Source organism: Salvelinus namaycush, unplaced genomic scaffold (assembly GCF_016432855.1).
Source record: "Salvelinus namaycush isolate Seneca unplaced genomic scaffold, SaNama_1.0 Scaffold11, whole genome shotgun sequence".
Taxonomy (NCBI): domain Eukaryota; kingdom Metazoa; phylum Chordata; class Actinopteri; order Salmoniformes; family Salmonidae; genus Salvelinus; species Salvelinus namaycush.
Window position 1 is genome coordinate 556453 of NW_024057786.1, and position 21736 is coordinate 578188.

A 21736-nucleotide genomic window follows, 5' to 3' on the forward strand; every position below is an offset into this window, starting at 1 on the left:
TAGGTGGCCACCTGTTTGCGCAATTTGTCCAGAAAGACCCGTCTGCAGTCACAGAGTTTTCCACCATTTGCTGGTCCCTTGTAGCCACTCCTGGCAAGCTCGCCATGTATGTCGTGGAAATATTCGCTCAATCATATTTCTCAGATACCAGAACTTGTGAATTCAAATAGACTTTATTACAAAGTAACAAGCCGAGCTGGGCCATGGACCATCTGCCGGACTCAGTCTCAGTCCACTCCTTTTATACAGTTTCATGCTTATAGAAGTGTCATAGTCCCTCCCCTTTATGCTAATAACCAGATCCCCTCGGCTTTACTCCACCATTGTTTCCAAATCTAAGTTCTTTCCTCGAGGTGGGGTTCCCCTCTCCTCTAGGTGGGGTTCCCCTCTCCTCTAGGTGGGGTTCCCCTCTCCTCTAGGTGGGGTTCCCCTCTCCTCCAGGTGGGGTTCCCCTCTCCTCTAGGTGGGGTTCCCCTCTCCTCCAGGTGGGGTTCCCCTCTCCTCCAGTTGGGGTTCCCCTCTCCTCCAGTTGGGGTTCCCCTCTCCTCTAGGTGGGGTTCCCCTCCCCTCTAGGTGGGGTTCCCCTCGCCTCTAGGTGGGGTTCCCCTCTCCTCTAGGTGGGGTTCCCCTCTCCTCTAGGTGGGGTTCCCCTCTCCTCTAGGTGGGGTTCCCCTCTCCTCTAGGTGGGGTTCCCCTCTCCTCTAGGTGGGGTTCCCCTACCCTCTAGGTGGGGTTCCCCTCTCCTCTAGGCGGGGTTCCCCTCTCCTCTAGGCGGGGTTCCCCTCTCCTCTAGGCGGGGTTCCCCTCTCCTCTAGGTGGGGTTCCCCTCTCCTCTAGGCGGGGTTCCCCTCTCCTCTAGGTGGGGTTCCCCTCTCCTCTAGGTCCTTGGATCAATTATATTGGTGGCGCACCTATACATTATTTCCAGAAAATAATAAGTACAGATTACTATAGGAAATTATAAGATTGCTACATGCCATTATCGGACTATAATATTACTATGGGCCATTATAGGATTAAGTACAGATAACAATAGGCCATTATAGAATTATACCAATAAGTACACTCAATCCCAGGACTACACATAGTGGCTTTGCTGACTCCCTTTAGTGATATTCAGCCTTTTAACAAGAAACACATTCTCTTAACAGAAAACACCCACACTATCTATTGCTGCAAAGAAACCACTGCTAATGGACACCAATAATAAGAAGAGACTTGCTTGGGCCAAGAAACATGAGCAATGGACATTGGACCGGTGGAAATCTGTCCTTTGGTCTGATGAGTCCAAATGTAAGACTTTTTGTTCCAACCGCCGTATCTTTGTGAGAAGAAGAGTAGGTGAACAGATGATCTCTGCATGTGTATTTTCCACCGTGAAGCACGGAGGAGGAGGTGGGATGGTGCTTTGCTGGTGACACTGTCAGTGATTTATTTAGAATTCAAGGTAGACTTAACCAGCATGGCTACCACAGCATTCTGCAGTGATACGCCATCCCATCTGGTTTGTGCTTAGTGGGACTATAATTTGTTTTTCAACAGGACAATGACCCAAAACACACCTCCAGATTGTGTAAGGGCTATTTGACCAAGAAGGAGAGTGATGGAGTGCTGCATCAGATGACCTGGCCTCCACTTGATTTGTTTAACATGTTTTTGGTTACTACATGATTCCATGTGTGTTATTTCATAGTTTTGATGTCTTCACTATTATTCTACAATGTAGAAAATAGTAAAAATAAAGAAAAACCCTTGAATGAGTAGATGTGTCCAGACTTTTGACTGGTCCTGTATGTTAAGGGGATGGTTCACCCCAATAGAAATGTCCATATCTCTAAATACCATCTCATTAGATGGAGCCATTTCCCCCCATTAGTTTGGGATTCAGACCTGCAGTCATCTTGATTTCAGACACTTTGGAGAAGTGTTCCACAGGCAGTAAATCTATTGTAGAATAAATGGAACCTGGATCCATTTCATTCTATTAACATGGTTTATGTGTTATAGCAGTAATGGGGTTAAACTGATATTAAAATGACAACTCCATAGGTGGTACCAGGTCAGGGGAGTTCATCTCTGCTCCCAGCATCCCTGGGACAGTACTGATCAACATAGCTGACCTGATGCAGAGGTGGACCAGTGATGTTTTCCTCTCAGTGGTGAGACTTGCCCTTCCATTTGACACACCTTTACCTGATGAGATCATACAAGACATTACAGGCTTATTGCATGTGGAAACAGACCTGCCTTAAAATAATGTTGAATATTTAATAAGCAGTGTTTGATTGAGGTTGTTATAATGGAACCAATAGAAAAGTCCTAAAAGTACAAACAAACCCCGCCCACCTGAAGGACTAAAGGAAATGCTCAAAGTATTTATTAGATTTCAAATAGTATTTGAATCCAGGGTCGTATTCATTAGAGAACACTGTAGCAAAACATTTAGTAACAGAATTATTTTAGTTCAGTTAGTGAACTGTTTCAGTTCATTTTCTTCAGTTTGGTGCCTCGTGGATATGATTCAGGTCTCCATGGAAACATCAATGTAAATTCACCTTTGATTTTTACTCCTCACTTTCCCTTTCAGGTCCATAAGGTTTTACTGCCCCCTGCTGGAGACTGGAGCACACTGCAGTCCCTTTCAGGTCCATAGGGTTTTACTGCCCCCTGCTGGAGACTGGAGCACACTGCAGTCCCTTTCAGGTCCATAGGGTTTTACTGCCCCCTGCTGGAGACTGGAGCACACTGCAGTCCCTTTCAGGTCCATAGGGTTTTACTGCCCCCTGCTGGAGACTGGAGCACACTGCAGTCCCTTTCAGGTCCATAGGGTTTTACTGCCCCCTGCTGGAGACTGGAGCACACTGCAGTCCCTTTCAGGTCCATAGGGTTTTACTGCCCCCTGCTGGAGACTGGAGCACACTGCAGTCCCTGGCTTTCTTTGTGCAGCCGGATGATGAGGCCCTCATCAATACAGGTACTGTATGTAGAACCATAGTAAAGCCCAGTATGGACTATCAATACAGGTACTGTATGTAGAACCATAGTAAAGACCAGTATGGACTATCAATACAGGTACTGTATGTAGAACCATAGTAAAGACCAGTATGGACTATCAATACAGGTACTGTATGTAGAACCATAGTAAAGACCAGTATGGACTATCAATACAGGTACTGTATGTAGAACCATAGTAAAGACCAGTATGGACTATCAATACAGGTACTGTATGTAGAACCATAGAAAAGACCAGTATGGACTATCAATACAGGTACTGTATGTAGAACCATAGCAAAGCCCAGTATGGACTATCAATACAAAGTGACCATTTAGAATGAGGCCCAGTTCAATGAGAGGAAGTCTTAACAGAACTGGGGGATGACAGACAGGAAGTGGGGGGGTGGAGATCTAATATATTGTTGTGCCAAACACTAAAGCATGATTTTGTAATAAATCTACACCCTATTCCCTACGTAGAACACTACTTTAGACCTGGTCAGAAGCACCGTAGTGCACTACGTAGGGAATAGGGAACCATATGGAACAGAGACAGTAAATCCCCTGAACATCTTCCTCTTCCTCATCTGGTTTCTTGAACAGCCCTTCACTCCTCCCCTCTTCCTCCCCTCCTCCCTTTTCATTCTATTCTATCAGCCACACCACTAGCTCACCTCCACACAATACATTTACAAGTTAAAGACACACCTTGGAATAAATAACAAAGGAAAACTATTACTAGATGAAGTTTAGTGTTTTTTATTATTTATATTTAATCACTGAACAGTAGCAGACCTAACTTCATCTGTTCCTGACTCTGGATAGTGGATTAAAAAGACCATCAATCTCCAATGATATTAAAGTACTATTCTGAACATTACTGATATACTGAGTGGCAAGTCAAGATATCTGCTGGTTTTATTGTTTGGTCAATAGCACCACCTGCTGGACAGGTTTAATGTTGCAGGACTGAGCAGTATGGGAGGATGAAAGATGCACATTTAGGGCGGTTTCCTGGACATCTACATTGAACATACTTTTTAGTCCAGGACTAGGATTAATCTATGTCTGGGAAACCAGTCCATATAGTTTAGTAGAAAGTAAGTGATACCAGCTTGTAGTGGGCTGACTAGTCCTGAATTGTCCTTTAGTTCCTGGACCATTTTCCATGCAGCTCCAGGTGACAGAGAACACATCAATTAGGACCAACAAGCTGATCAATGATACTGAGGAGAATTACATAGAGACAGAGAACCAACTGAGAAAACATATCAATGGTTCTGAATGACAACCAATATACATCAACACCAGACATCATCATTCATGGAAAGTACAAGATTAAAACATTGCAATTACAAAATATGAAAACATTGAATTTTAATTCATAACATCTTCTGAAGACAAATCAGTTAAATCATTGTAGATAAACAGAGCAGAATGAATCATCACATCTGGGGACCATCACACAGCATGACTAGTATCTATGTGGACCCTACTACAGTTTAACCAGCTCAGCTATAGACTACACCAGCATGACTTATCTATTGGACCCTACTACAGTTTAACCAGCTCAGCTATAGACTACACCAGCATGACTAGTATCTATGTGGACCCTACTACAGTTTAACCAGCTCAGCTATAGACTACACCAGCATGACTAGTATCTATGTGGACCCTACTACAGTTTAACCAGCTCAGCTATAGACTACACCAGCATGACTATTATCTATGTGGACCCTACTACAGTTTAACCACCTCAGCTTATATACACCAGCATGACTAGTATCTATTGGATCCTACTACAGTTTAACCAGCTCAGCTATAGACTACACCAGCATGACTAGTATCTATGTGGACCCTACTACAGTTTAACCAGCTCAGCTATAGACTACACCAGCATGACTGTATCTTGTGGACCGTACTACAGTTTAACCAGCTCAGCTATAGACTACACCAGCATGACTAGTATCTATGTGGACCCTCTACAGTTTAACCAGCTCAGCTATAGACTACACCAGCATGACTAGTATCTATGTGGACCCTACTACAGTTTAACCAGCTCAGCTATAGACTACACCAGCATGACTAGTCTCTATGTGGACCCTACTACAGTTTAACCAGCTCAGCTATAGACTACACCAGCATGACTAGATCTATGTGGACCCTACTACAGTTTAACCAGCTCAGCTATAGACTACACCAGCATGACTAGTATCTATGTGGACCCTACTACAGTTTAACCAGCTCAGCTATAGACTACACCAGCATGACTAGTATCTATGTGGACCCTACTACAGTTTAACCAGCTCACCTATAGACTACACCAGCATGACTAGTATCTATGTGGACCTACTACAGTTTAACCAGCGCTCAGCTATAGACTACACCAGCATGACTAGTATCTATGTGGACCTACTACAGTTTAACCAGCTCAGCTATAGACTACACCAGCATGAATAGTATCTATGTGGACCTACTACAGTTTAACCAGCTCAGCTATAGACTACACCAGCATGACTAGTATCTATGTGGACCCTACTACAGTTTAACCAGCTCAGCTACTAGACTACACCAGCATGACTAGTATCTATGTGGACCCTACTACAGTTTAACCAGCTCAGCTAAGACTACACCAGCAGACTAGTATCTATGTGGACCCTACTACAGTTTAACCAGCTCAGCTATAGACTACACAGCATGACTACTAGTATCTATGTGGACCCTACTACAGGTTAACCAGCTCACTATAGACTACACCAGCATGCTAGTATCTATGTGGACCCTACTACAGTTAACCAGCTCAGCTATGACTACACCAGCATGACTAGTATCTATGTGGACCCTACTACAGTTTAACCAGCTCAGCTATAGACTACACCAGCATGACTAGTATCTATGTGGACCCTACTACAGCTTAACCAGCTCAGCTATAGATACACCAGCATGACTAGTATCTATGTGGACCCTACTACAGTTTAACAGTCAGCTATAGACTACACCAGCATGACTAGTATCTATGTGGACCCTACTACAGTTTAACCAGCTCAGCTATAGACTACACCAGCATGACTAGTATCTATGTGGACCTACTACAGTTTACCAGCTCAGCTATAGACTACACCAGCATGACTAGTATCTATGTGGACCCTACTACAGTTTAACCAGCTCAGCTATAGACTACACCAGCATGACTAGTATCTATGTGGACCCTACTACAGTTTAACCAGCTCAGCTATAGACTCACCAGCATGACTAGTATCTATGTGGACCCTACTACAGTTTAACCAGCTCAGCTATAGACTACACCAGCATGATATGTATCTATGTGGACCCTACTACAGTTTAACCAGCTCAGCTATAGACTACACAGCATGACTAGTATATGTGGACCCTACTACAGTTTAACCAGCTCAGCTATAGACTACACCAGCATGACTAGTCTCTATGTGGACCTACTACAGTTTAACCAGCTCCAGCTATAGACTACACCAGCATGACTAGTCTCTATGTGGACCCTACTACAGTTTAACCAGCTCAGATATAGACTACACCAGCATGACTAGTATCTATGTGGACCCTACTACAGTTTAACCAGCTCAGCTATAGACTACACCAGCAGACTAGTATCTATGTGGACCCTACTACAGTTTAACCAGCTCAGCTATAGACTACACCAGCATGACTAGTATCTATGTGGACCCACTACAGTTTAACCAGCTCAGCTATAGACTACACCAGCATGACTAGTATCTATGTGGACCCTACTACAGTTTAACCAGCTCAGCTATAGACTAACCCAGCATGAGCGTATCTATGTGGACCCTACTATCCGTTTAACCAGCTCAGCTATAGACTACACCAGCATGACTAGTATCTATGTGGACCCTACTACAGTTTAACCAGCTCAGCTATAGACTACACCAGCATAGACTAGTATCTATGTGGACCCTACTACAGTTTAACCAGCTCAGCAGTACCATAGAGCCTAAATCCAGGATAGAGGTCTGAGTGAATGTGGTCTGGACTTGTGGAGGAGGGTCATTGTGTCAGAGACACTGTAGAAGGACAGAGTACCTGCCTTGTGATCCAGGTACACTCCTACTCTGGAGGACTGAGGGCCTGATACTTTAGTCACAACATTATTGTGTATGAAATAATAACCATCACTATAGCACTGTAAACTCCAGGACTTGTTATTGTATCCAAATCCACTATCTGTCCCTCTCTCTGTTCTGCTGATGTCTTTATATGAGACTGCTGTATCAACATTACCAGTCCACTCCACCTCCCAGTAACAGCGTCCAGACAGACCCTCTCTACACAGAACCTGACAGTAGTTGGTGAATCTGTCTGGATGGTCAGGATATGGTTGGACTTGGCGTGTATAGGTCACCTTTCTGTTCCCTTTAGACAGAGAGAGGTGTGTGTTTGCTGTGTTTGGGTCCAGTGTGAGCTGACAGGAATCTGGGAGAAGAGCAGAGACCAATGAGGGGAGTCAGAACAAATTAAGTCAGATACTGTATCTACCTGTCTTTGATTAGAGCACAGCAGAGATCAAATCAGAGAAATATGAGGAGTCAGATAGAGTACCCGTCTTGATTAGATCTACTATTGCTATATATTTTAGAGGGATTGTTAGGAGTGTCAGTATAAAAGAGACTGTTAGTTACTTCACAATAAAGAGACTCACATTGTAACAACTGTTCTCTGGTCTTGGGCTCTGGAGGCATACAACATCCACTATATTCACTACAGACACAAACACTTGACAGAGAGAGGGAATGTATCATCAGACCAATTCCACATGTATATGACTAGTAGGGAACTTCAATGGTCTAAAGTTGATGTTCTTATGTTTTCAAACACACTGTAGTGAGATCTTGGTCCATTCTCCTTTAAGGAAGTCTTCTAGTTTCTCTCTCAGTTCAGACACAGTCTTACTCACATCTCCAAAGTACTGAAGAGGACGGACAACGATGCTGGGTAAGTCTGAAGATACACTGATACTGGAGAGAGACTGATAACTCTGGAGAGAGAGAGAGAGACTGATAACTCTGGAGACAGAGAGAGAGAGAGAGAGAGAGAGGGACAGAGAGAGAGAGAGAGACAGAGAGAGAGAGACAGAGAGAGAGAGACAGAGAGAGAGAGACAGAGAGAGAGAGACAGAGACAGAGAGGGACAGAGAGAGAGAGAGAGACAGAGAGAGAGAGACAGAGAGAGAGACAGAGAGAGAGAGACAAAGAGAGAGAGGGAGAGAGAGAGACAGAGACAGAGAGAGAGAGAAGGACGGACAGAGAGAGAGGGACAGAGAGAGAGAGAGACAGAGAGAGAGAGACAGAGAGAGAGAGACGGACAGAGAGAGAGACAACGAGAGAGAGAGAGAGAGAGAGATGGACAGAGAGGGACGGACAGAGAGAGACGGACAGAGAGAGAGACTGATAACTCTGGAGAGACAGAGAGAGAGAGAGAGAGGGGGAGAAGAGAGAGAGAGAGAGAGGGGAAGGGACAGAGAGAGAGAGAGAGAAAGAGAGAGACGAGAGAGAGAGAGGGGCGAGAGAGAGATGAGAGAGAGCAGAGAAGAGAAGAGAGAGAGAGAGACGAGGGAGAAGAGAGAGAGAGAGAGAGAGAGGGGGGAGGGACAGAGAGGGAGAGAGAGAGAGAGAGAGAAGAGAGAGGGGCGAGAGAGAGACGAGAGAGAGAGGACAGAGAGAGAGAAGAGAGAGAGAGAGAGGGAGAGAGAGAGAGAGCGGAGAGAGAGAGGAGAGAGAGAGAGAGCAACAGAGGAGAGGAGAGAGAGAGACTGATAACTCTGGAGAGAGAGAGAGAGAGACAGAGAGAGAGAGAGAGAGAGATAGTGACGGACAGAGAGAGATATGGACGGACAGAGAGAGATATGGACGGACAGAGAGAGAGAGAGAGAGAGACAGAGAGAGAGAGACGTACAGAGAGAGAGAGATAGATATGGACGGACAGAGAGACAGAGAGAGAGAGAGACAGAGAGAGAGAGACGTACAGAGAGAGAGAGAGAGATAGGGACGGACAGAGAGAGATATGGACGGACAGAGAGAGATAGGGACGGACAGAGAGAGATATGGACGGACAGAGAGATATGGACGGACAGAGAGAGATAGGGACGGACAGAGAGAGATAGGGACGGACAGAGAGAGATAGGGACGGACAGAGAGAGAGGGACGGACAGAGAGAGAGGGACGGACAGAGAGAGAGAGGGGGACAGAGAGAGATAGGGACGGACAGAGAGAGATAGGGACGGACAGAGAGATATGGACGGACAGAGAGATAGAGACGGACAGAGAGAGATAGGGACGGACAGAGAGAGATAGGACGGACAGAGAGAGATAGGGACGGACAGAGAGAGGGGACGGACAGAGAGAGAGGGACGGACAGAGAGAGAGGACGGACAGAGAGAGAGGGACGGACAGAGAGAGAGGACGGACAGGAGAGGGGAGACGTACGAGAGAGAGAGAAGATATGGACGGACAGAGAGACAGAGAGAGAGAGAGACGAGAGAGAGAGGGGGGGGAGTACAGAGAGAGGAGAGAGAGATAGAGGAGGGACAGACAGAGAGAGATAGGGACGGACAGAGAGAGATAGGGGACGGACAGAGAGAGATAGGGACGGACAGAGAGAGATAGGGACGGACAGAGAGAGATGAGGGACGGACAGAGAGAGATAGGGACGGACAGAGAGAGACAGGGACGGCCAGAGAAGAGAGGACTGGGGACAGAGAGAGAGGGACGGGACAGAGAGAGAGAGGGGGACAGAGAGAGAAGGGACGACAGAGAGAGATAGGGACGGACAGAGAGATATGGACGGACAGAGAGATATGGACGGACAGAGAGAGCTGAAGGGACCGGGACAGAGAAGAGACATAGGGACGGACAGAGAGGAGGGACGGACAGAGGAGGGACGGACAGAGAGGAGGGACGGACAGAGAGGAGGGACGGACAGAGAGGAGGGACGGACAGAGAGGAGGGACGGACAGAGAGAGACGGAGGGGACAGAGAAGGACAAAGAGAAGAGGAGGACAGAGACAGAAGGAGAGAAAGAGAGAGACAGAGATAAAGAGACAGAGAGAGAGAGAGAGGGACGGACAGAGAGAGAGAGGGGACAACAGAGAAGAGAGAGGAGGGACGACAGGGAAGAGAGAGCGGACAGAGACGGACAGAGAGACGGAGAGAGGACGGACAGAGAGAGAAGGAGAGGAACAAAACAGAGAGAGAGAGAGGGACGGACAGAGGGAGAGAGAGACAGAGACGGACAGAGAGAGAGAGGGACGGACAGAGACAGAGAGAGGGACAGAGAGAGAGAGAGGAGAAGGGGACGAGAGAGAGAGAGGGGAGGACAGAGGGAGAGAGAGGAGGACGAGGGACGGACGAGAGAGAGAGAGGGACAAACAGAGAGAGTAGAGGACGGACAGAGAGGAGGACGTACAGAGAGAGAGGGACGGACAGAGAAGAGAGGACGGACAAGAGAGAGATAGGGACAGGAGAGAGAGAGACAGAGAGAGAGAGACACAGAGAGAGACGGACGAGAGAGAGAGAGGGGACAGAGAGAGGAGAGAGACAGGAGAGAGAGGACAGACAGAGAGAGAGAGGACGACGAGAGAGAAGAGAGAGAGAGAGAGAGAGAGAGGACAGAGAGGGACGGACAGAGAGAGAGAGGGACGAAAGAGAGATAGGGACAGAGAGAGATAGGGACGGACAGAGAGAGAGGGACGGACAGAGAGAGAGAGATAGGGACGGACAGAGAGAGAGGAGAAGGGACGGACAGACGAGAGAGAGATAGGGACGGGACAGAGAGCAGGGACGACGAGAGAGGGGGACGGACAGAGAGAGAGAGAGAGGGACGGACAGAGAGAGAGAGACAGGGACGGACAGAGAGAGAGACAGGGACGGACAGAGAGAGAGAGAGGGAGGACAGAGAGAGAGAGAGGGACAAAAGAGAGAGAGAGAGAGGGCGGGGGACAGAGGGAGAGAGAGAGAGGGGCGGACAGAGGAGAGAAGGGACGGACAGAGAGAGAGGGACGGACGAGAGAGAGAGAGGGGACGGACAGAGAGAGAGAGAGGGACGGACAGAGGGAGAGAGAGAGAGGGACGGACAGAGGGAGAGAGAGAGAGGGACGGACAGAGGGAGAGACAGAGACGGACAGAGAGAGAGAGGGACGGACAGAGACAGAGAGAGAGAGAGAGGACAGAGGGAGGACAGAGGGAGAGAGAGAGAGGGACGGACAGAGAGAGACAGAGACGGGACGAGAGAGAGAGAGGACAGAGAGAGAGGGACGCAGAGAGAGTAGGGACGGACAGAGAGAGAGAGGACGGACAGAGAGAGAGAGAGGGACGGACAGAGAGAGAGAGAGGGACAGACAGAGGGAGAGAGGGACGGACAGAGTGAGAGGGACGGACAGAGAGAGAGAGGGACGGACAGAGAGAGATAGGGACGGACAGAGAGAGATAGGGACGGACAGAGAGAGATAGGGACGGACAGAGAGAGAGGGACGGACAGAGAGAGAGGGACGGACAGAGAGAGAGGGACGGACAGAGAGAGATAGGACGGACAGAGAGAGATAGGGACGGACAGGAGAGAGTAGGGACGGACAGAGAGAGAGAGGGACGGACAGAGAGAGAGGGACGGACAGAGAGGAGGATGAGAGTAGGGACGGACCAGAGAGATAGGGACGGACGAGAGAGATAGGGACGGACAGAGGAGAGAGACGGACAGAGAGAGAATAGGGACGGACAGAGAGAGATAGACGGACAGAGAGAGATAGGGACGGAAGAGAGAGAGAGAGAGGGACGGACAGAGAGAGATAGAGGACGGACCAGAGAGAGGGACGGACAGAGAGAGATAGGGACGGACAGAGAGAGAGGGACGGACAGAGAGAGAGAGATAGGGACGGACAGAGAGAGAGAGATAGGGACGGACAGAGAGAGAGAGATAGGGACGGACAGAGAGAGAGAGATAGGGACGGACAGAGAGAGAGGGACGGACAGAGAGATAGGGACGGACAGAGAGAGAGGGACGGACAGAGAGAAGGACGGACGAGGAGAGGGACGGACAGAGAGAGCGAGGGACGGACAGAGAGAGATAGGGACGGACAGAGAGAGATAAGGGACGGACAGAGAGAGATAGGGACGGACAGAGAGAGAGGGAACGGACAGAGAGAGAGGGACGGACAGAGAGAGAGGGACGGACAGAGAGATAGGGACGGACAGAGAAAAGGACGGGACAGAGAGAGAGGACGGACAGAGAGAGAGGGACGGACAGAGAGAGAAGGGACGGACAGAGAGAGGGACGGACAGAGAGAGAGGGACGGAGAGAGAGAGAGAGGGACGGACAGAGAGAGAGAGGGACGGACAGAGAGAGATAGGGAGGACAGAGAGAGAGAGGGACAGAGAGAGAGAGACGGACAGAGAGAGATAGGGAGCGACAGAGGAGAGGGGAACGGACAAGAGAGATAGGGACGGAAGAGAGAGAGGGACGGACAGAGAGAGAGGGCGGACAGAGAGAGAGAGATAGGGAACGGAGAGAGAGAGAGAGAGAGAGGGACGGACAGAGAGAGAGGGACGGACAGAGAGAGAGGGACGGACAGAGAGAGAGGGACGGACAGAGAGATAGGGACGGACAGAGAGATAGGGACGGACAGAGAGATAGGGACGGACAGAGAGATAGGGACGGACAGAGTGAGAGGGACGGACAGAGAGAGAGAGGGACGGACAGAGAGAGAGAGGGACGGACAGAGAGAGAGAAGGGACGGGACGAGAGAGATAGGGACGGACAGAGAAGAGAGAGGACGGACGAGAGAGAGGGACGGACAGAGAGAGAGAGGACAGAGAGAGAGGAGAAGAGAGAAGGGGAGGACAGAGAGAGAGGACGGACAGAGAGAGAGAGGGACGGACAGAGAGAGAGAGGGACGGACAAGAGAGAGAGGGACGGACAGAGAGAGAGAGGGACGGACAGAGAGAGATAGGACGAAGAGAGAAGAGAGGCGACGGACAGAGAGAGAGGAGAGGACGGACAGAGAGAGAGGGGGAGGACAAGAGGAGAGGGACGGACAGAAAGAGATAGGGACGGACAGAAAGAGATAGGGACGGACAGAAAGAGATAGGGACGGACAGAAAGAGATAGGGACGGACAGAAAGAGATAGGGACGGACAGAAAGAGATAGGGACGGACAGAGAGAGAGAGAGGGACGGACAGAGAGAGAGAGAGGGACGGACAGAGAGAGAGAGGACAGGACAGAGAGAGAGAGAGAGGGCGGACAGAGAGGATATGGACGGACAGAGAGAGAGACGGGACAGAGAGAGAGGGACGGACAGGGAGAAGGGACGGACAGAGAGAGAAGGGACGGACAGAGAGAGAGGGACGGACAGAGAGAGAGGGACGGACAGAGAGAGATAGGGCGGACAGAGAGAGAGAGATAGGGACGGACAGAGAGAGAGGGACGGACAGAGAGAGAGGGACGGACAGAGAGAGAGGGGCGGACAGAGAGAGAGAGGACGGACAGAGAGAAGGGACGGACAGAGAGAGAGAGGGACGGACAGAGAGATGGGACGGACAGAGAGAGAAGGACGGACAGGAGGAGAGAGGGACGGACAGAGAGAGAGAGGGACGGACAGAGAGAGAGAGGGACGGACAGAGAGAGAGGGACGGACAGAGAGAGAGGGACGGACAGAGAGAGAGGGAGGGACAGAGAGAGAGGGAGGGACAGGAGAGAGAGTAGGGAGAGAGAGAGGGACGGAAGAGAGAGATAGAGGACGGGACAGAGAGAGAGAGGGACGGACAGAGAGAGAGAGAGGACGGACAGAGAGAGAGAGGGACGGACGAGAGAGAGAGGGACGGACAGAGAGAGAGAGGGACGACAGAGAGAGAGAGGGACAGAGAGAGAGAGGAGGACAGAGAGAGATAGGGACGACAGAGAGAAAGAAGGACGGACAGAGAGAGTAGGACGGACAGAGAGAGAGGGAGGGACAGAGAGAGAAGGGACGGACAGAGAGGAGAGAGGGACGGACAGAGAGAGAGGGACGGACAGAGAGAGATAGGGACGGACAGAGAGAGAGGGACGGGACAGAGAGAGAGGACGGACAGAGGAGAGGGACAGAGAGAGAGGGACGGACAGAGAGAAGGGACGGACAGGAGAGAAGGGACGGACAGAGTGAGAGGGACGGACAGAGAGAGAGAGAGGGACGGACAGAGAGAGATAGGGACGGACAGAGAGAGATAGGGAAGGACAGAGAGAAGAGGGACGGACAGAGAGAGAGGGACGGACAGAGAGATAGGGGAGGACAGGGAGAGAGAGGGACGGACAGAGAGAGAGAGAGGGACGGACAGAGAGAGATGAGGGACGGACAGAGAGAGAGAGGACGGACAGAGAGAGAGAGGACGGACAGAGAGAGAAGGGACAGGACAGAGAGAGATAGGACGGACGAGAGAGAGAAGGGACAGAGAGAGAGAGACAGAGAGGGACGGACAGAGAGAGAGGGACGGACAGAGAGAGAGGGACGGACAGAGAGAGAAGGGGGAGAGAGAGAGAGGGACGGACAGAGAGAGATAGGGACGGACAGAGAGAGAGAGGGACGGACAGAGAGAGAGAGAGGACGGACAGAAGAGAGAGAGGGACGGACAGAGAGAGAGAGGGGACGGGGACAGAGAGAGAGAGGGACGGACAGAGAGAGAGAGGGACAGGACAGAGAGAGAGGGACGGACAGAGAGAGAATGGCGGACAGAGAAGATACGAGACAGAGAGAGATAGGGACGGACAGAAGAAGGAGGGACGGACCAGAGAGAGAGGGACGGGACAGAGAGAGAGGGAGGGACAGAGAGAGAGGGACGGACAGAGAGAGAGGAGGACAGAGAGAGAGGGAGGATAGAGAGAGAGAGGGACGGCAGAAAGAGAGAGACGGACAGAGAGAGAGAGACGGACAGAGAGAGAGAGACGGGACAGAGAGAGAAGAGACGGGACAGAGAGAGAGGACGGAGGAGAGAGAGAGAAGGACGGACAGAGAGAGAGGAGAGGGACGGACAGAGAGAGATAGGGACGGACAGAGAGAGAAGGGACGGACAGAGAGAGATAGGACGGGGGGACGAGAGAGAAGAGACGGACGAGAGAGAGGGACGGACAGAGAGAGAGAGAGACGGACAGAGAGAAGAGGACGAGCGAGAGAGAGAGACGGACAGAGAGAGAAGGGACGGACAGAGAGAAAGGGACGGACAGAGAGAGATAGGGATGGACAGAGAGAGAGAGAGGGACAGAGAGAGAGAGAGGACAGAGAGAGAGAGAGGACAGAGATAGAGAGGGGAGGACAGAGGAGAGAGGAGAGAGGACGGACCAGAGAGAGAGAGAGAGACGGGACAGTGAGATAGGGACGGACAGAGAGAGAGAGGGACGGGACAGAGAGAGAGAGGACGGACAGAGAGAGAGAGGGACGGACAGGAGAGAGAGAGAGGACAGAGAGAGAGAGACGGACAGAGAGAGAGGACGGACAGAGAGAGAGAGACGGAGAGAGAAGAGAGGGACGGACAGAGAGAGAGAGGGACGACAGAGAGAGATAAGGACGGACAGAGAGAGAAGGACGGACAGAGAGAGAAGGGACGGGACAGAGAGAGATAGGGACGGACAGAGAGGAGTAGGGACGACAGAGAGAGATAGGGACAGGACAGAGAGGAGATAGGGACGGACAGAGAGAGAAGGGACGGACAGAGAGAGATAGGGACGGACAGAGAGAGATAGGGACGGACAGAGAGAGAGGGGGACAGAGAGAGAGACGGACAGAGAGAGAGACGGACAGAGAGAGAGACGGACAGAGAGAGAGAGAGACGGACAGAGAGAGAGAGGACGGACAGAGAGAGAGAGGGACGGACAGAGAGAGAGAGGGACGTACCGAGAGAGAGGGACGTACCGAGAGAGATAGGGACGGACAGTGAGAGATAGGGACGGACAGAGAGAGAGAGGGACGGACAGAGAGAGAGGGACGGACAGAGAGAGAGAGGGACGGACAGAGAGAGAGAGGGAAGACAGAGAGAGAGAGGGACGGACAGAGGAGAGAGAGGGACGGGACAGAGAGAGAGAGGGACGGACAGAAATGAGAGAGGGGAGAGAGACGAGAGAAGAGAGAGAGGGACGGACAGAGAGAGAGAGACGGACAGAGAAGAGGGACGGACAGAGAGAGAAGGGAAGGACAGAGAGAGAGGGACGGACAGAGAGAGGAGGGACGGACAGAGAAGAGGGACGCAGAGAGAGAGAGAGAGAGAGAGAGACGGACAGAAGAGAGAGAGACGGACAGAAGAGAGAGAGACGGACAGAGAGAGAGAGAGACGGACAGAGAGAGAGAGAGACGGACAGAGAGAGAGAGAGACAGAAGAGAGAGAGGGAGGGACAGAGAGAGAGAGGGACGGACAGGAGAGAGAGGGACGGACAGAGAGAGAGAGGGACGGACAGAGAGAGAGAGGGACGACAGGAGAGAGAGAGGGACGGACAGAAAGAGAGGACGGAGAGAGAGAGAGGACGGAGAGGGAGAGAGGACGGAGCGGGAGAGAGGACGGAGAGGGAGAGAGGACGGAGAGGGAGAGAGGACGGAGAGAGAGAGAGGGACGGACAGAGAGAGAGAGGGACGGACAGAGAGAGATAGGGACGGACAAGAGAGAGATAGGGAGGACAGAGAGAGAGAGACGGACAGGAGAGAGAGAGGACGGACAGACGAGAGAGAGACGGAGAGAGAGATAGGGAGGACAGAGAGAGAGGGACGGACAGAGAGAGAGGACGGACAGAGAAGGAGAGAGAGACGGACAGAGAGGAGAGAGGGACGGACAGAGAGGAGAGAGAAGAGAGAGAGGGACGGACAGAAGAGAGAGAGGGAGACAGAGAGAGAATAGGGAGGACAGAGAGAGGAGGGAAGGACAGAGAGAGAAGGGACGGACAGAGAGAGAGAGGGACGTACAGAGAGAGATAGGGAGAGAGAGAGGGCGGACAGGAGAGGGAGAGGGACGGAAGTGAGAGAGAGGACAGAGAGAGATAGGACGGACAGAGAGGAGAGAAGAGAGCGGACAGGACAGAGAGAGAGGGACGGACAGAGGAGAGAGGGTACGGACAGAGAGAGAGAGGGACGGGGACAGAGAGAGAGAGGAGGACAGAGAGACGAGGGAGGAGGGAGAGAGATAGGGACAGAGAGAGATAGGGACGGACAAGAGAGAGAGAGAGGGACGGACAGAGAAGAGACAGATGAGGGACGGAGAGGAGAGAGAGAGAGAGAGAGGGACGGACAGAGAGAGAGGGCCGGACAGAGAGAGAGGGACGGACAGAGAGAGATAGGGACGGAAGAGAGAAGGAGAGAGAGGGACGGGAGAGAGAGGGACGGACAGAGAGAGAAGGGACGGACAGAGAGAGAGAGGGACGGACAAGAGAGGGAGGACAGAGAGAGAGACGGACAGAGAGAGAGAGGGAACGGACAGAGGAGAGATAGGGGACGGACAGACGAGAGAGATAGGACAGAGAGAGATAGGACGGACAGAGAGAGAGAGAGAGGGACGGACAGAGAGAGAGGGACGGACAGAGAGAGAGAGGACGGACAGAGAGAAGAGAGGGACGGACAGAGAGAGAGAGGGACGGACAGAGAGATAGAGAGGGACGGACAGAGAGAGAGAGAGGACAGGAGAGAGAGAGAGGGACGGACAGAGAGGACAGGAGGGACAGAGAGGACAGGAGGGACAGAGAGAGAGAGGACAGGAGGGACAGAGAGGAGAGGAGGGACAGAGAGAGAGAGGGACGGACAGAGAGAGAGAGAGAGAGGGACGGACGGAGAGAGAAGGACGGACAGAGAGAGAGGGACGGACAGAGAGAGAGGGACGGACAGAGAGAGAGGGACGGACAGAGGATGAGAGGGGACGGACAAGAGGAGAGAGGGGCACGAGGCAGAGAGAGAGGGACCGGACAGAGGAGAGAGGGACGGACAGAGGAGAGAGGGACGGACAGAGAGAGATAGGGACGGACAGAGAGAGATAGGACGGACAGAGAGAGGACGGACAGAGAGGAGAGGGACGGACAGAGAGAGAGGGACGGACAGAGAGAGAGGGAAGGACAGAGAGAGAGAGGGAAGGACAGAGAGAGAGAGAGGACGGACAGAGAGAGAGGGACGGAAAGACGAGAGAGAGGGACGGACAGAGAGAGAGGACGGACAGAGAGAGAGAGGGAGGACAGAGAGAGAGAGGGACGGACAGAGAGAGAGAGGGACGGACAGGAGGAGGGGGACGGACAGAGAGAGAGGGAGGACAGAGAGAGAGAGGGACAGATACAGAGAGAGAGCAAAAGGACGAAACAGAGGAGAGGGACGGACAGAGAGAGAAGGGACGGACAGAGAGAGAGAGGGACGGACAGAGAGAGAGAGGGACGGACAGAGAGAGAGAGGGAGGAGAGAGAGAGGGACGGACAGAGAGAGAGGGACGGACAGAGAGAGATAGGGACGGACAGAGAGAGAGAGAGAGAGGTACAGAGAGAGAGATAGGGACGGACAGAGAGAGAGAGAGAGAGAGAGGACGGACAGAGAGAGAGAGGGACGGACAGAGAGAGAGAGGGACGGACAGAGAGAGAGAGCGGACAGAGAGGAGAGGGACGGACAGAGAGAGGAGAGGGGACGGACAGAGAGACGTGGAGGGACGGACAGAGAGAGGGAGGACAGTGAGTAGAGGGACGGACAGAGAGAGAGGGACGGACAGAGAGAGAGAGGGACGGAAAGAGAGAGAGGGCAGGACAGAGAGAGAGGACGGACAGAGAGAGAGGGACGGACAGAGAGGAGGACGGACAGAGAGGAGGGGACGGACAGAGAAGAGAGGGGACGGACAGAGAGAGAGAGGGACGGACAGAGAGAGATAGGGACGGACAGAGAGAGAGGGACGGACAGAGAGAGAGAGAGGGACGACAGAGAGAGAGGGCGGACAGAGAGAGAGGAGGACAGAGAGAGAGGGACGGACAGAGAGAGAGAGGGACGGACAGAGAGAGAGAGGGACGGACAGAGGAGAGAGGGACGGACAGAGAGAGAGGGACGGACAGAGAGAGAGGGACGGACAGAGAGAGAGAGATAGGGAAGGAACAGAAGAGAATAGGGACGGACAAGAAGAGAGAGGACGGACAAGAGAGAGAAGGGACGGACACAGAGAGAGAGAGGGGAGGACAAGAGAGAGAGAGGACGAAGAGAGAGAGAGAGAGATGGGAGGGACGGACAGAGAGAGAGAGGGACGGACAGAGAGAGAGGGAGGGACAGAGACGAGGAGAGAGGGACGGACAGAGAGAGAGAGGGACGGCAGGAGAGAGACGGACAGAGAGAGAGGGAAGGGACAAGAGAGAGACGGACAGGAGAGCAGAGACGAAAGAGAGACGGACAAGAAGAGAGGACGAAGAGAGAGATAGGGAAGACAGAGAGAGATAGGGACGGACAGAGAGAGTAGGGACGGAAGAGAGAGAGGACGGACAGGAGAGAGAAGAGAGAGACAGAGAGAGACAGAGATAGAGAGAGGGACGAGAGAGAAGAGGACGGACAGAGAGAGATAGGGACGGACAGAGAGAAGAATGGACGGACAGAGAGAGAGGAGAGAGAAGGGACGGACAGAAGAGATAGGGACGGACAGAGAGAGATAGGGACGGACAGAGAGGGAGGACGGACAGAGAGGAGTTAGGGACGGGACAAGAGAGAGAGGGACGACAGAGCGAGCGAGAGAGATAGGACGGACAAGAGATGATAGGGAGGAACGAGAGAGAAGGACGGACAGAGAGAGATAGGACGGACAGACAGAGAGAGTTAGGGACGGACAGAGAGAGAGTTAGGGACGGACAGAGAGAGAGGGACGGACAGAGAGAGAGAGAGAGATAGGGACGACAGAGAGAGATAGGGACGGACAGAGAGAGATAGGACGGACAGAGAGAGTAGGCGACGGACAAGAGGAGAGGGACGGACGGAGAGAGAGGGACGGACAGAGAGAGAGGAAGGACAGAGAGAGAGAACGAAGGACGGACGAGTAAGAGATAGGGACGGACGAGAGAGAGAGAGAGACGAACAGAGGAGAGAGAGACGAGAGAGGGACACGAGAGAGAGAGGGCAGAGAGAGAGGGACGGACAAAGACGGAGAGAGAGGGACGGACAGAGAGAGAGAGGAGGGACTGAGGACAGAGATGAGAGAGAGAGGAGAAGGAGGAAGGGAGAGAGGGAGGACAGAGAGAGAGGGACGGACAGAGAGAGAGAGGAGAAGGACGGACAGAGAGAGAGGGACGGGATAGGACGGACAGAGAGAGAGGGACGGACGGAGAGAGAGAGGGACGGACAGAGAGAAGGGACGGACAGAGAGATAGAGGAGAACGGGACAGAGAGAGAGGGACGGACAGAGAGGAGGAGCAGAGGGACGGACAGAGAGAGAGGGCGGACAGAGAGAGAGAGGACGGACAGAGAGAGAGGGACGGAGAAGAGAGAGAGGGACAGGACAGAGAGAAGGGAGGACAGAGAGAGAAGGGACGGACAGAGAGAGAGAGGACGGACAGAGAGAGAGGAGGACGAGAGCAGAGAGAGAGTGGATGGACGAGAGATGGAGAGGGACGGACAGAAGAGAGAGGGACGGACAGAGAGAGATAGGGACGGACAGAGAGAGATAGGGACGGACAGAGAGAGAGAAGGACGGACAGAGAGAGGGGAGAGAGCGCGGACAGAGATGAGAGAGGACGGACAGAGAGAGAGAGGGACGGACAGAGAGAGAGAGGACGGGACAGAGAGAGAGAGGAGACGGACCAGAGAGAGAGAGGGAAGGACAAGGAGAGAGGGACGGACAGAGAGAGAGAGGGAAGGACAGAGGAAGAGCAGAGGGACAGGACAGAGAGAGAGAGGGACGGACAGAGAGAGAAGGAGGACAGAGAGAGATAGGGACGGACAGAGAGATAGGACGGACAGAGAGAGAAGGGACGGACAGAGAGAGTAGGGACGGACGAGGAGATAGGGACGGACAGAGAGAGATAGGGAAGGAGAGAGAGAGAGGGAGACAGAGAGAAGGGACGGACAGAGAGGAGGAAGGAGAGAGAGGCGGACAGAGAGAGAGAGGGACGGCAGAGAGAGAGAGGGACGGACAAGGAGATAGGACGGACAGAGAGAGAAGGGACGGACAGAGAGAGAAGACGGACAGAGAGAGAGGACGGACAGAGAGAGAGAGACGGACGAGAGAGAGAGGACGGAGAGAGAGAGGACGTAGAGAGAGAAGGACAGACATAGAGAGAGACGGATGGACAGAGGCATAGAGAGAGATAGGGACGGGACAGAGAGAGATAGGGACGGACAGAGAGAGAGATAGGAGACGGAAGAGAGAGAGAGGGACGGACAGAGAGAGAGAGAGAGAAGTGAAGAGCCGACAGAGAGAGAGGACGGACAGAGAGCGATAGGGACGGACAGAGAGAGAGGGACGGACGAGAGAGAGAGGACGGACAGAGAGAGACGAGACGGACAGGTAGAGAGAGGACGGACGAGAGAGAGAGAGAGAGAGGACAGAGAGAGAGAGACAGGGGGGGACGAGAGAGAGGGACGAGGGAGGAACGACGGAGAGAAGGGACGGACAGGAGGAGATAGGGACGGACAGGAGAGATAGGGACGGACAGGAGACGAATAGGGACGGACAGAGAGAGAGGGACGGACAGAGAGAGAAGGGACGGACAGAGAGAGAGGGACGGACAAGAGAAGAGAGGGCTACGGACAGAGAGAGA

At 52.3% G+C, this 21736-nt stretch overlaps 2 protein-coding genes across 3 annotated transcripts in view; one reads left to right on the top strand and one right to left on the bottom strand.

Moving 5' to 3' along the window:
- The window catches only part of LOC120035714, a 359237-nt gene that overhangs the window by 18129 nt on the left and 319372 nt on the right, over positions 1–21736 (top strand). The window lies entirely within an intron of this gene.
- Positions 7027–21736, bottom strand: part of LOC120035716 (tripartite motif-containing protein 16-like) — a 213964-nt gene continuing 199254 nt past the window's right edge. Inside the window, exons 4-5 of the transcript XR_005474262.1 lie at positions 7685–7743; positions 7027–7458 (exon numbers count right to left, since the gene is read on the bottom strand). The gene's annotated coding sequence lies outside the window, so the exon portion shown is untranslated. The remainder of the gene's footprint in view (positions 7459–7684; positions 7744–21736) is intronic.